This window comes from Monodelphis domestica, chromosome 7 (assembly GCF_027887165.1).
Source record: "Monodelphis domestica isolate mMonDom1 chromosome 7, mMonDom1.pri, whole genome shotgun sequence".
NCBI lineage: Eukaryota > Metazoa > Chordata > Mammalia > Didelphimorphia > Didelphidae > Monodelphis > Monodelphis domestica.
Window position 1 is genome coordinate 174,707,899 of NC_077233.1, and position 15,334 is coordinate 174,723,232.

General features: G+C 40.0%; 1 long non-coding RNA gene across 2 annotated transcripts; it reads left to right on the plus strand.

Moving 5' to 3' along the window:
• The first annotated feature begins 1,698 nt into the window (after positions 1 to 1,698).
• On the plus strand, positions 1,699 to 7,811 carry LOC103100966 (uncharacterized). 2 transcript variants are annotated; one of them, XR_470127.3, is made up of 6 exons: positions 1,699 to 3,032; positions 3,631 to 3,701; positions 3,803 to 3,909; positions 4,528 to 4,676; positions 4,994 to 5,083; positions 6,063 to 7,811. It is a non-coding gene; the product is annotated as an uncharacterized LOC103100966 (long non-coding RNA). The 2 variants fall into 2 exon arrangements; XR_001623484.2 differs by lacking the exon at positions 6,063 to 7,811 and having other exon boundaries at positions 1,701 to 3,032; positions 4,994 to 5,176.
• Positions 7,812 to 15,334: the final 7,523 nt, after the last annotated feature.

A 15,334-nucleotide genomic window follows, 5' to 3' on the forward strand; every position in this document is an offset into this window, starting at 1 on the left:
CTTCTCAGAGTTGATTTCTCTGAGAGTAAGGTTTAAGTATTCTCTATTAGCACTCTCTTTCTTATAAGAGTATTATTCCCCTCCCCTCCCCATGTGCATCTTTGTGTGAAAGAGATTATTCTGTTTATTTTGTTTCTTCACATATCTCTTGGTACCCTCTTCAATTCTCCCCCCCCCCTTTTCTTTTCCTTTCATATCATCTTTTAGCCCTTAATGCCCCAATCTTTTCCTATGAGTGATTCTTATAATTACTATTATAATGAATACTGTTTTTGAGAGTTACAAATAACATTTCCCCCATATATTAATATATATATATATATATATATATATATATATATATATAATTTTATCTAATTGTAGCCCTTAAAGAAGAGAGTTTGAATAAAAAAATTTTTTCTTCTTTTCCCTCTTTTTCTTATTTACCTTTTCATGTTTCTCTTGATCTTTGTGTTTGGATATCAAACTTTCCACTTAGTTCTGGTCTTTTCTTTACAAATAACTTGGAAAGCTCCTATTTTGTTGAAGGCCCATACTTTCCCCTGGAAGTATATAGTCAGTTTTTATGGATAGGTGATTCTTGGTTGAAGACCCAGTTCTCTTGCCTTTCTGAATATCATGTTCCAGGCTTTGCGGTCCTTTAGTGTGGAAGCTACCAGGTCTTGTGTGATCCTCATGGGTGCTCCTTGGTGCACCTTGGTGCACTCATGGGTGCTTTTTTTGGCTTCTTGTAGAATTTTCTCCTGAGCTTGAATGCTCTGGAATTTGGCAATTCCTGGGAGTTATCTTTTGGGGGATTTAGTATAGAGGGTGTTCTATGAACTCTTTCAATGTCTATTTTTTCCTCTTATTCAAAAACATCAGGGTAGTTTTCTTGGATGATTTCTTGTATTATGATGTCAAGATTTCTGTTTATTTCTGGCTTTTCAGGTAGACCAATGATTTTCAAATTGTCTCTTTGTGATCTGTTTTCCTGATCTGTCACCTTGAGGGCAAGATCTTTTCATATGTTTCCCTTTCTAGCCTCTCCCTTTTTGTTCCCTCCCCCTCCCCCCCTCTACTTCCCTCCCTTTTTTTTGTTCCCCACCCCCCTGGTTTTCCCTTCTCCCTTACCGTGTTGGGTAAGATAAAATTAAAGATCCCAATGGATCTAGATGCTCTCTTCCTCTCCTTCTTATAGGAGAATTTTTCCCCTCCCCTTCCCATGTGTATCTTTGTGTGAGAAAGATTATTCTATTTAGTCTCCCCCCCATTTCTTGGAGTATATCTTAGTACCATCAATGATTCCCCCCTCCCTTTTTCTTTTCTATCCCCCCCTTTCTCCATATCATGTTGATGCTCCCAACATTCCCTATGCATGATTCCTCTTACTAATTTAATGATGCACACAATTTTTGAGAGTTACACATTACATTTTCCCCACATATTAATATATATAAATTGATATAAATGTAGTCCTTACAGAAGAGAGTTTGAATAAATGAAAAAGATAACATTTTTCTCCTTTTCCCTTTCCTTCATATTTACCTTTTCAGGTATTCCTTGCTCTTTGTGTTTGGGTGTTGACTTTTCCACAGAGCTCTGGTCTTTTCTTTGCAAAAACTTGGAAATCTTCTATTTTGTTGAATGTTTTGTTGAATGACCATACTTTCCCCTGGAAGTATATAGTCAGTTTTGATGGATAGCTGATTCTTGGTTGAAGCCCCAGCTCTCTTGCCTTTTTGAAAATCATGTTCCATGCCTTACAGTCATTCAGAGTGGAGATTGGAAGGTCTTGTGTGACCCTGATTGGCATTCCTTTATATCTAAATTGTCTTTTTCTGGCTTCTTGTAAGATTTTTTCTTTTGCTTGAAAGCTTTGGAATTTGGCAATTACATTCCTGGGAGTTGTCTTTTGGGGATTTAGTGTAGAGGTTGTTCTGTGAACTCTTTCAATGCCTGGTTTGCCCCCTTGTTCTAGAATCTCTGGGCAGTTTTCTTTAATGATATCTTGTATTATGATGTCAAGATTATTATTTATTTCTGGCTTTTCTTGTAGGCCAATTATTCTCAGATTGTCTCTTCTTACACTATTTTCCGGGTCTGTCACCTTGTCAGTGAGATATTTTATGTTCTCTTCTAATTTCTTAGTCTTTTGGCTTTGCTTTATTAATTCTTGCTCTTTTGCAAGATCATTGTCTTCCAGTTGCCTGATTCTGACCTTTAAAGCCTGGTTTTCCTTTTCAGTTTGGTCAAGCTGTTTCTGTAGTTGCGTTTTTTCATGCTTCAGATTGCCGAGTTCCGTTTGGATTGTTTCCCATTTTTCCTCCCAGAAGGCTTCCATTTTTTTTGATAATTTCTGATTTAAATTCTTCAAGAGTTTGTGGAGAATTTCCATTTCTTTTGGAAGGTTTCAGAGCATTTGCTTGTGTTTCCTCTTCTATCTCCTCTGTATTTTGTATTTTTACTCCATAAAATGTGTCCAAAGTCACCCCCTTCTTCTTGCTTTTCTTGGTGTTTGGAGGCTTTTGCACTTCTGTACTGTTTGCCATCTCTATCTGAGTGAGGAGGACTGACTCTTAGTGTATTTGTCTGATGGTCTGAGGCTTTAGCCCCTGGAAAATTGTTCATTCTCCGCAGCTGCTCTGTCTTCCTGGGGAAGTCCAGGGTCTGCCCTCCTCTGCCTGCCAGTGTTTTGGGTGTTACTGCTCTCAGTTCCCTCCAGTTGCTTCTCCTTTGCCTTACTTCCATGCTCTGAGCCTGGCGCAGCACTGTCCGCAAGGTTCCTCAGTGCCTTTGCCGGCCCTGAGGTTTCTGTTCTTTCAAAGGACCTTGCACTCTAAGCGGGGAAGGGTCTTGGCCTCCCTGCGCTCTGAGGGCTCCTGATAGAATTATGTTCAGCTGGGTTGGACTGAATTTTCCCTGAAGCAGGAACCTTTGGTGAGACTCAGATGAAAGGACCCAGCCAGGGGGCTACAGGCTCCCCCCGTCTCTCTCTGTTTCCCTGCCGTCTGTGTTGGGCGCCCCTGAGACTGGCTCAAGTTGCTTTCAAGGTGAGTCCTTCAGAATAGCCGGCCCTGAGGCCCTTTTGCCGGCCCTGAGCTTCCTGCTGCTGCCGCGGGCTCACCTTTTGATCCAAGCCCAGGAGGAGGGTTCCCCGGCTCTGTCCTGTTGTTCAGTTTGAATTTAGGTGCCCTAGGAGCATTCAGTTTGTGATCGGTAAGGAAGGGTTTTCAGAGGTCTGAACTTTTGCTGCCTCTAAGCCGCCATCTTAACCGGAAGCCCCTGCAGGAGAATTTTAAAGAGAGGATTGAAAGAATTTGAATTACAAGATATTGAAAGATAAGGAAGTCTGAAAAGTAAAAATGACTGAATTTTTAACTTTGGGTAACTAAAAGAATGATAGTGCTATTAAATGAATTGGGGAAATCAGATAGAAGGATGGGTTTTGGAGGCAAGTTAAATTTTGTTTTGGATATGTAGAAATGGAGGTGTTGGTAGCACATATACGTGGAGGTGTCAGATAAGCAGTTAGAAATGCTGGTCTCAAGCTTAGGGGGGAGTATTTGGCTTAAGTTGAGTCTGGAGTTATGGTTTTGGGAGTCATCTGCATGCTTGCCTCATTGGACTTGAAGATGACTTCTCTTTTAGGTTTCAGACCTCATGATGAACTCTTATTCAATAAAAGAATTTATACCTGCCTGAAGTTAAGCGAATCCCAGGTGAGACATGTTCTTTTTTTTTTTTTTATACAGATGGTAGGGTAAAAATTCAGGGAGAGCCAAATTACATTTGATTCTTACAACTGTTCTTTGACTTTCAGTTGGTCCCCAGATATGTCAGTATGGTATAAAAGTTGTTATCCAGGCACTACACCTTCTGTATGTCTTGCTTTTAAAGACTTGTCCAGTGGTCTACATTTTACTCCAGGTAAGGGTTAGCCAGTTCCTCATTTAAAATGTAACTTTACAACTTATCCTTCTCTTTACCTCCAGTAACTGGGGTTTCAAGGGATTATAGTTTTGTGGCATCCTTTTGCTTTGTTCCTATTTTGTCTTCTACAGTATTTTGGCATAGCAGCATTATCTGTGGGACTTCATAATGATTAAGGGCTGAGCTTCCCTCATGGGTTATGTATAAGTTCTGAGATAAGGCCATAAGTGTGAAAATGATACCTTCTGGAGGTGGGGGTGGGGTGTCAGTAGTCCTCATGTGCTACCATGAGATCTCTTGACTTTAGGTGCTTTTTTTGATGTTGTTTCTGTCCTGCCATCTTGGTCAGTTTGCTCCCTCCCTAGTGGTCAGGGGTCTAAGCGTTGTGGCTATTCATGACAGTTTCCTACATCTTCTCTCTATATAAAGTTCAACAGTAAGAGAGATACTGGGAGTTTTCCTCTTTAGTCCGAGTGGCAGTTGTTTGAGTAATCTGTTCCCTGATCATGGGATCATTTTAAGTTGGGTTTGGGTTATGTGCAAGCCCTGCCCTTGGTTTCCTTGCCCTGTGCTCCAAAGTTTCTTGCTTTTGATTGTACTTTGTCTCTTTCACAGAATCCACCTGGCCTGCCCAGCATTGCTGTGTGTTGGGTTGTGTGTTGTCTTCGCAGGAGCAAGCTAGTCATTGACTGGCACAATTATGGCTATACCATCATGGGTCTGACACATGGCTTTGCCCACCCTCTTGTACAGCTAGCTAAGTGGTAAGAGGGCTAGGTGGGTCTTGGGACTGGATTTGAGTGAAGGGTGATAAATTAGGCACTGTAGACACAGCTGGAGGTTGACTAGGGAAAGAGCAATAGTGCAGAGAGAAATGGCAAAGTCAGCTTGTTGTGCTGCTGAGGGAGGAGAGTTATCAAAAAATCTTCTGTTCCAGAGCCCCAAAGCAGCATCTTCCCAATCCTGGATTGTTTCTCTGGGGAGTCAATGCCCAGTTACAGAGCTTGGATACTTGGTCATTGACTACCCATAAGTAGTCGTGGCAGTGATGGATCAGGCCCTGACAAATGTTATTTCCCAGGTATGAAAAGCTCTGTGGCCGCCTGTCAGATCTAAACTTGTGTGTGACCAATGCAATGAGAGAAGACTTGGCAAAGAACTGGAATATACGGTATGTAAGGCCTCTGGACAGACAGGATTAGAAGGAAAGGGGAAAAGTTCATTGTATTGGGAACTATGTGCTCAATCATGCTTGCAAAGGACTTTGAAGTTATCTTAGGTTAGAGAAAATTCAGGCTTAGTAAAACTTTTCCTCATCCATTCTGATGATTTCATTTATCTTAAAACATCTCTGGAGATTTCTCTGAAAAATTCTTGGCTCTGACTTCTGAGTAGGAAGGAGAAAGGAAATGTCATTTTCTTGGGCCCTGAGTCCATCCTGTTGGGCTCAACACTTCCTTTGTCCATCCCTGCTTTCTACTTCCTGATCTTTCCCCTAGTGATTCTCAATGTTTATGTTTCAGAGTTGTGAGGCTCTGAAATCCAGCATTATTTGAAGAAAACTATTGCTTTCTATCTTAGTTATAACTCTTAAGATGGAAGAACAAGGGCTAGGCAAATGGAGTTGTGACTTGCCCAGTTACAACTAAGACATATCTAAGGCCAGATTTGAACCCAGGTCCTCCTGACTCCAGGCCTGTTGCTTTATTCACCATGTGACCTAGCTGCCTAGCCAGCATCATTTTTTCACCAGTATTCTACCACAGCTACATTAGCTCTTCATGAGACTGGGTCACACCTGCTCCCCATTCACAGTATGGAATGTCTCATATAGTCCAAGTAGTTAAGTTTGTTCTCTTGCTTAAGTTTGTAATCTTTGTCACAGTTTAAGATAATTCATGAAGGGTAAGAGTTGGGACTTTTGGTTACAAGGTCTGTTGGCATGGTTTACCTGGGAGCTCTCTAAAGGATAAGGGAGCCTCTTGGCTTGGGTGCTTTACCTAGGACCTCTGGGTGGGGAGGGTGACACAGTGATACAGTGACACAGGAAGATGAACCACATTGTCTAGTTTTTCGGGGCTCCATGTACGTCAAGAAGATGCTGGTCTGCTCTCTAGCCTTTGATAATGTCTTTATTTCTCTCTGTTTAGCACAGAACCCTTGGACTCAGCCTTTGAGAGATCTGCATTCATGGTCCTTAGTACTAGGAGCAGGAACGTGCAACAACTTGATGGGTGACTAGCTTTGCTGAAGTTGAAGATTTCTCCATCTTGCTGAAAGCTTTAGAAAGTAGGCATGTTTCTATGATCATGGCTGTCAATTTGTCTAGGACTGTTTAAACAATACTATTCTTGGCTCCTTTTCCATCACTTTACCCATTGGTGGTAGCTGTTGAAAGCTGGGCTGGTGACCAAGTCAGGTGTGGACAGAACCACCTCTCTCTTTGTCTTATCGAGCTGCTGGGCTCTGGATCTTTGAAGTCACTTCAGGAGCTAGAATCTCAGAGTCAAACAAGCTGAGTCATAGGCTTGAAATCAAGTAAATATTCCTGTTTCTCCTCTTCAGTGGTTCTGACTCAGTGTGACCTAATGCATGTGATCCCATCAGTCATGGTCAGTAACGGGCTGGCGATCAGGGTTGGCATTTTGGCTTCTTAACTTCGGAGCCTGACTCTTCCTTTTTCCTACTGACACATTCTTCTTGCTTTTGTATCAACAGAACTCCATTGCTGTCTGTTGAGATTTTCCCCAAACCCAGTTTGTTCCTCATATCTTTCTAGGCTCCTTTCCTTCTCAGGAAAGGGAAGATTTAAGAGGTGAAGAAACAGGATTGAAATTTAAGGTTCTTCTAAACTGTATTTGCTCTGGTTGGTTGGGGGTCAATGTTTCATTCATCCCTTTTTGCTTCGAATCCCCAATTATGCTTGTTGATTTTATAGAGTTTGATCATTGGTCACTGATAGATCAAACCTACCTTCTCTCCTCTGTTTGATAACAGGTGCCTTTTGTTTCCTTATGTCCTTATCCCTGGGTATAGTACATGTCAGTCAGGCAGCATTTAAAATTGCATACTAGACAACCAGGGAAGCTATTTTGAATGCTGTTTCAAAGAGTTCATCTTCTGGGTTTTTAAGAGGGATCAGTTGTTTGTTCTGTTAGATGCCTGGCCAATCTGTAAAGTGCACCCATTCTGATTCATGATAGTGAGATGGGGGGAATAGGGAGCTGGCTTAACTAGTGACTCAGCCTCTTGAATTTCTTGGACTTTTGAATATATTTATGAATTGGACTGAGAAAGGATTCTGGCTTAGAATGTAAAAGGGAGGCCCATGGAATGATAGATTTCCCCAAGAGGGACTGCTTTATTTCCCATATAGGAATGCTAAATGAAGGTTGAAGGTAGCTAAAGTTTTGGCATATATTTGCAAGCAATTGGAAGAGGCTGAAGACCAATGACTTTTCATTTTTCTGTTCACCAAAGGTAAAGGGCCTATTTGAGGGCATTATGGGACAAGTAATTTGCCAGATGTGCCTGAAGCATGTTCAGACCTGTACAGCATGGTTGGAAGCTGGAGGCTAACAGAGATTTTCCAAAACTCTGTTGAGGGAGAATAGACCATTTAGAAAAATTTTGGGAAGAGGTGCCCCAGGTTTGGGGCAATGACTGAAGTTGAGTAAAATGGGGCTTCTGAAAGTCCTGGATGGGACGCCCTAGATGGAGGCACAATTTTGTCCTCTTTCCTCCTTTTCCTGAAATCCCTTTGCAGTCTGCTAATAAGGAAGAGTGCTTTTTCTCTTTTCCTTGATCCTTTAATTCTGGCACAGTAGGATTTTACTCTTTTTCTTTTTAAACCCTGGATTCTTTATCATCTAATTTGGAAGGAAATTTCAGTGCTATGTTTTGGCCATAAATCTGTGAAAGACAGATTTATTAAATTATTCTTAGCATTTTTTCCTTATAGAAATGCAATAGAAATCTATGCTGCCTTTGAAAAAATATTTTGCTTTAGCAGATATCCTTAGAATTATTTTATCCTTTTGTAAATCTTACATTCCTGAGGTTGCTGCTTATTAGCATGCTGTCCCAATGGCTTATGCCAATTGTGACCATTCTCACTGTGGTACATTTAAGTGAATTATTGGACATTTTGCTTGTTTGACGTAGATTCTAGCTGTTATCTACAGAACCTGTAGTTCTGCTCTATAGAGCTCCTTTTGGACTGCTTTATACACTAGTTTATTCTTCTTAAGTTGTTTCCTTTTTTCCATAATTTGGTAGGATCAGCAGATCTTGGGGTATGCTTCCACAAATCCTCTGGTGTTTTGGATCACCCTATTAAGGTGGTGGATATGCTTGGATGCTGCTTACCAATTTGTGCAATACATTTCCAGTGGCAGGGATTTTTGGAATTTGTGTTATAAAGGGTGAAGGGTTTATGAAAGTTACTTAATGATACTAGAAGCTTAAGTTACAATATAGTTTAAGTACAGTATTTGAACTAGTTCCAATTGATTTAGAGCTTCTAGAGATGAACTGAACTCCACATTCAGTGTGAACATGTTATTGTTTTTTTTATAAACAGGTTAATTTTTATTTTTATTTATTTAAAAAAATTATTTAGTCAATTTAGAACATTATATCTTGGTTGCAAGAATCACATTCTTTCCCTCCTTCCCCTCTCCCTACCCTGCCCGTAGCCGATGTGCAATTCCACTGGGTATTAAATGTGTCCTTGATCAGAACCTATTTCCATGTTGTTGATGTTTGCACTAGAATGTTCATTTAGAGTCTACATCCCCAATCATATCTCCCTTGACCCATGTAATCAAGAAGTTGTTTTTCTTCAGTGTTTCTACTCCCACAGTTTTTCCTCTGAATGTGGATAGCGTTCTTTCTGGTAAATCCCTCCAGGTTGTTCATGATCATTGCATTTCCACTAATGGAGAAGTCTATTACATTTGATTGTACCACAGTGTATCAGTCCCTGTGTACAATGTTCTCCTGGTTCTGCTCCTTTAACTCTGCATCAATTCCTGGAGGTCATTCCAGTTGCTATGGAATTCTTCCAATTTATTATTCCTTTGAGCACAATAGTATTCCATCACCAATGTACACCACAATTTGTTCAGTCATTCCCCAATTGAAGGGCATCCCCTTATTTTCCAATTTTTTGGCCACCACAAAGAGTGCAACTATGAATATTCTTGTACATGTCTTTTTCCTTATTATCTCTTTGGGGTACAAACCCAGCAGTGCTATGGCTGGATCAAAGGGCAGACAGTCTTTTAGCACCCTTTGGGCATAGTTCCAAATTACCCTCCAGAATGGTTTTTGTTATGAAGATTTTTTCCCAATTTGTTGCTTCCCTTCTAATTTTGGTTGCATTGGTTTTGTTTGTACAAAAACTTTTAATTTGATGTAATCAAAATTATTTATTTTATGTTTTGTGATTTTTTCTAACTCTTTTTTGGTTTTAAAATCTTTCCTTTCCCAAAGATCTGACATGTATACTATTTTGTGTTCACCTAATTTACTTATAGTTTCCTTATTTGTATTCAAGTCATTCACCCATTCTGAGTTTATCTTGGTGTAGGGTGTGAGATGTTGATCCAAACCTAGTCTCTGTCATACTGTCTTCTAATTTTCCCAGCAGTTTTTATCAAATAGTGGATTTTGGTCCCCAAAGTTGGGATCTTTGGGCTTGTCATAGACTATCTTGCTGAGGTCACTTATCCCAAGTCCATTCCACTGATCCTCCTTTCTGTCTCTTAGCCAGTACCATATTGTTTTGATGACCACTGCTTTATAGTATAGTTTGAGATCTGGGACTGCAAGTCTACCTTCCTTTGAATTTTTTTTTCTTTATTTCCCTGGACATCCTTGATCTTTTGTACTTCCAAATGAACTTTGCTATGGTTTTTTCTTATTCAGTAAAAAAGTTTTTTGGTAGTTCAATGGGTATGGCACCAAATAAGTAAATTAATTTGGGTAGGATTGTCATTTTTATTATGTTAGCTCACCCCACCCATGAGCAATTGATGTTTTTCCAATTGTTTAGATTTAGTTTTAATTGTGTGGAGGGCTTGTCACTGTTTTAAAGTCAAGATACCCTGTATGGAGTGTAAATACTAATGTGGCTGAGCCTATTTTTGAGGGTTGACTTTTCCCTTTATCAGATTCCTAGTAGAATGATAAAATAAAAAAGTAATTATTTTCACTCTATTTGCCCTAGAGGATTATTATAGGATGGGGTGATGGTCCTTTGTTTCTTCCTCTGTGACAAGGAAATCACTTTAAAAGACTGATATATATTAATTTAAGGTCGCCAAGGAATTCAGCTATGTAATTCCTAAATGAAAACTCAAGTCAGCCGTCAGCCTTTATGGAGTTTAATCACAAACAGGAGGAAGAAAGGAATTAGAGGTAGAGAGAGAGGGAGAGAGAGAAAGGGGAGAGAAGGGAATAGGGCTTAAATACCCCTTCTGTTTAGGCTGGGCCAAAAGGCCCAAGCCCTTAGATAGCTGGGGCAAAGAAAGGAGATCAGTCCCTATTACTCACGTGACCAAAATGGAGAAACAGTTTCAAAGGCCCCCACCTTCAGCTTCCTTCAGAGAAAGCTTCTCAGAGCACACTCCAACCACTCCGACAAACTCTTCAACCACCACCCCTTGAGTCTTCAGACCCCTCTATTTTTAAGGAAACCATCCAAGTTCCCTCCCCTCAGTTCTCACATCTACCAATCACTGTCCATCAATTTCCCTGTGCCAATGGAGGCTCTAGCTTAACCCAGGACCGCCCAGAGGTCTCTGGCTTTGCACATGTCTGTTGAAGGTCATATTTTCAAATAATTAAATCTTTCATCTTTGCTACAGCCCTTTCTAAATCCTGTTAACCTGAGTAGGGTAGAGATTGGAATAATTAAATTTTGATCTATGCTGCAGCCCTTCCTCCATCCTGTTAGGACTGAGTAGGGTGGAGATTGATTCCAAGTATCTCCATTGTATCAATTCTAAAATCAATCATGACTCAAAGAAATTCCTGTTCTATGCTTAAGCATAGGTCAAAGTCCTTTCCATTGTTCAGCAAAAGGTTTCTGTCCTAAAGTAATCTTAAGAAGGGAGGAGTAGGAAACTCTCATGCCAATGGGGTTCACATTCCAATAGCCAAGACCCACTATCAATAGGAAATTTTTCAAGTATGAAATTTCCCAATGGTGAAATTTTCCAACATTTATAAGTCTAAGAAATTTTGAGGTTTACACCTCCAAGGCTTTTTTCAGTTCTTTCATTATTCTTTTTGCAGTTTAAAACACAAAAGTTGTGAACCATGAAGAAAATGGTCTGGTCTTTGCTAAAGTTAGAGATATTTGGCTTTGATTCTTTACCTCCATTGCAATCTCCCCTCATCATAGTCTTGGTATCATTTGATAATAATATCCTGGATGGGAATTTTACAAGGACAGGTTTCTTGGGTTTCACATTGTGAATCTTAAAAATTCTCAGACTCTACTTTAGAACATTTGGTTAAGACCATTTCCCATTTTAAACAATGAAGGGACTTTGGTCAGGAATGTGAGAACTTTATGTTACTACACCCATACTTAAGCATATTTTAGGGGAAGATAAAGTTGTAAACTCTTTACTGAACAATGAAAAAGGTACTTAACTCATACTTAGAGTGAGGCAAAAGCCTTAAGCTAAGTCTATTTTTAGGAAGGTGCTAAGTACCTATGAAGGTCAGGCAACTTGCAAACTAGCAAGGGACAAGCTTAACAAAAGAGGAGTGAGGTTTTAGTCTACTCAGGTGTGAATTACTCAAAAGTTTAGTCTACTCAGGTGTGAATTAAGAATGGTCTGTCCTTTGGAAAACGTCTACTGTGATTGGTAGATGTGAGAACTTAGGGGAGGTGACATAGGAGAAAATTCTCTTTAAAAGGAGGTCAGAAGCTGAGAGCAAGAAACTCTCTCTGAGAGAACTCTCTCTGAAGGAGGGGAGTCAGCCTTGGAAGCTGAAGTGGAGCTCAGGAGCTGAACTGGTGGGTCTCTCTGAACACTAGAGTTTTGCTTGAAAGGATCTTGAGGTGAGTGATTAAAGACTGACTGATCTTTCTCTTAGGGTTATATAAATATTTTTGTACAAGTCTTTTTCCTTATTATCTCTTTCTGGTATAAACCCAGCAGTGGTATGGCTGGATCAAAGAGCAGGCAGTCTTTTAAAGTCCTTTGGGCATAGAGGAATGGCATTTTTGAGGAACAAAAGTTTTTAGTTTAGTTTTTAATTTTTTATTAATAATAATTTATTTTCTTGAAATTGCTCTTATCCTTCTTTCCCCTCAGGCCTAGATGAACAATAAAATAAAATCCTACATAACAAATAAACATTGCCAAATGAAACAAGTTCTTGCAGTGGTCCTGTTAAAAAAATTGTATGCCTTATTCTGTATTTCCAGTATATCACTTTGTTGTTTGAGGTGCGTAGTGTGATAGAGACTTGAAGAGAGAGAGGTTTTGCAGGAAAAGCCAAGATGCAAGAAACAAAGCTGGGGACCTGTCTGTCAATCAAAGAGAAGGTTTCAAATGGAATGTTCCCAGGAGGAGAAGGCAGTTGAAGCTGGCTGAGGGACCCTGAGGGGTGGGGGTGGGGAGGATGGCTTAGCTTTGGGCTCTCTGACCAAAGAAACCTCTGCTCTCTTTGGGAAGACTGACCACAAAAGGAGGCAAGCCTAGCTGTAGAGAGAGCCTAGAGAGAGCCTAGAGAGAGAGCTGTAGAGAGGCAAGCCTAGCTGTGACTCTCAATTCACTCAGCCAGGTTTTAGGAATCTCAAATTTGGCTAAAGAGTTGCAGGGAGCTGAATTTTTACCCTGGCACACAGGTCAAATAAATGAAAGGATCAATGAAGTCAAAAGATATCCTCTTAAAGTAGCCATGCTTTAAGTTCCTGTTTGGAAAAGTCTCTTCCTTCTCTTTCTCTCCCACTGTGGTCCCCTGTCCCATGCCCCCTGCCACGTGGAGGCTAAGGAAAGAACACCCCCATTTTTACCAGCTGGTTTTTGATCCTGAAGAAATTGGGTCTGCTATCAGCAGCCTGGGGCGATGAGCAGTCTGCTCCGAGGCTAGAGTTTGCTGGGGCCGGCAGGCGGGTCACCAGGTGATCGAGATCTGGTTTGTGTTAGATTTAAAATGGTTGCGGTCTTAAATTGTAGTGATTAAAATAGTGGAAGATATAAATTGTGATAGATATAAGAGAGGGTGAGTAAATTTGTCTGCAGAAATATGTTTCACTACAGTGTCTTGGTTTTTAAATCAAATATAAGATGGTTGCGAGGGAAATATTCCCAATTATTCAAATACCCAAGATTTTAATTAATACAAATGTGGAATTAAAGAAAAGAGAGAAAGAGAGAAAAAGGAAATAAGTATGAAGGGCCTTAAGCCAACATGGCCTAGACCTGAGTCTTAAGAGAGAGAGATCAGTCAGTCAGTCTTTTAACACTCACCACAAGGTCTGTCTAAGCAAGGATTCTAGTGACACCAGGCCAGCTCCATCTCAGCTGACTTCACCAGAGAGAGTTCTAGCCAGAGTCCTCCTTAAAGAGCCTTCCAGCCAGAGACTATTCCAAAGGGCCTCTCTCCAGAGCCTCCAGAGGGACAGAGTCCCCTCAGAGGAGCTCCAGCGAGACCTCCTTAGAGATTGTCCTCCAAGAGCTTCCCTTTTCCAGAGCCTCTCTCAAGAGATTCTTCCCAAGTGATCCTTATCAGAGATCCTCCAAAAGGATTCCCTTTCCTCAAGAGATTCTGCTTTTTCTTATATAGGGGTTTTTCTCCTATGTCACCTCCCCTAAGTCCTTACATCTACCAATCACTGTAGACGTTTTCCAAAGGACTGCCCATCTGAATTCCTGCTAAGTTGACAAATCTCCTCAGTAAGTCTGAACCAGAAAAAATGCTGCCGTGTCGACTAATCTCCTCAGTATGTCTGAACCAGTGAAAACACAGCTGAGTCAACTAATCTCATTAAGAGAAAACTTGCCCGATCCTTTTAGGTACCTAGCATCTCATTGTATCAATTCTAAAAAACAGGCCTGGCTCAAAGAACTCCTTGCCTTATTATAAGCATGGGTCCAAGTACTTTCATTGTTTAGCAAGGATTTTTCTCCCCTAAAGCAGTCTTAAGTACAGGTGGAGTAGAAGTCCTCCCATAGCAAGGAGTTTTCTCATCAAAATGCAGAATGTTCCCAGTCCAATGGGGAAATTTTTAACATTCACAAGTCTGAGAAATTTCAAGGTTTACAGTTGGAGGCCAGAGGTGTGGGAATCAGGAGGGCCAGGTGAGTGAGAGAGATAGCCCTCAAGCATCAGCAATTTGAATCAAACATGTCTGGATCAAAAGGCTTTTCTGAAAATTCTTGGAGAACTTGGCTTAAAAACAAACAAACTAGGCACTAGCTATTAAAGAAAAGATCAGAAGATTGAAGGTATTTCGTCACAACTGACGTGGTTCTCCAAAAAGATAAAAATTAAAATTAGTTTCTAGTAATAAAAGTATTATATTTTTTTGAGGTTTATTAAAGATTATCGAGATGTAGTGTAAGTGAAATTGAATGGGTCTTTTGGCCCTTCTAGCCATATGCTTTCTTATTTTGTATTTTCTTTATTTTTTAATCTTTAACAAACCTCATAAAATATAATACTTTTATTACTAGAAACTAATTTGAATTTTTACAGTAGCCTAGTTCATGTGAGGCATCTTACTGAGCTCTCTCGGAGTTTAGGATGATTCCTTTCTCCTTTATCTTCCAAACGTTATCCTCTTAGAAAGTCTCTAATTTTCTTCAGAGATCTTGTGGCAGAAGACTTTGAACTCCCCCTGGCACAGGCCAGGTGGGATGAATCCTATACCCTCTCCCTCTCTCTTCTCCTTAATTTCTTCCCTCTATATTAATTAAACCACCATAAATTTCCAAACTGACGGGTATTTTATTTGGGATATTCCCTGGTGATCAAATAAATTTATATTAGATCACGACCCTAAAATTACTCTTATAGTGGACAGGTTGTTGGTTTGACTATTGGGAAAGATGGCTTCCCAAGCAGTTTGAAAAAATTCTGCTCAGGCCAGGTTGTATAAAAAACTATTTGCGGGAAGTATTAACATTTAGGAAAAAGGGAAAGAAAAAGGAAACAAGTAAGAATAATATTTACTTTAAATCTAAATTTTCTAACTCAACTTAATGTTTGCATGAACCCACTTCTCCTTGATAAAAATGAAGGCTAACTTATCTTCCTGTCTATTAACCCAATTCTAACTCTACTTTAAAACTAAAAATATAACTTATCACGATGAGAAAGATTAAATTTCTTTCCTGCTGTTTAGATGGGAAAACAGCTAATCAGAATCCTCACAGCTTTGCTCTCTTCTGCC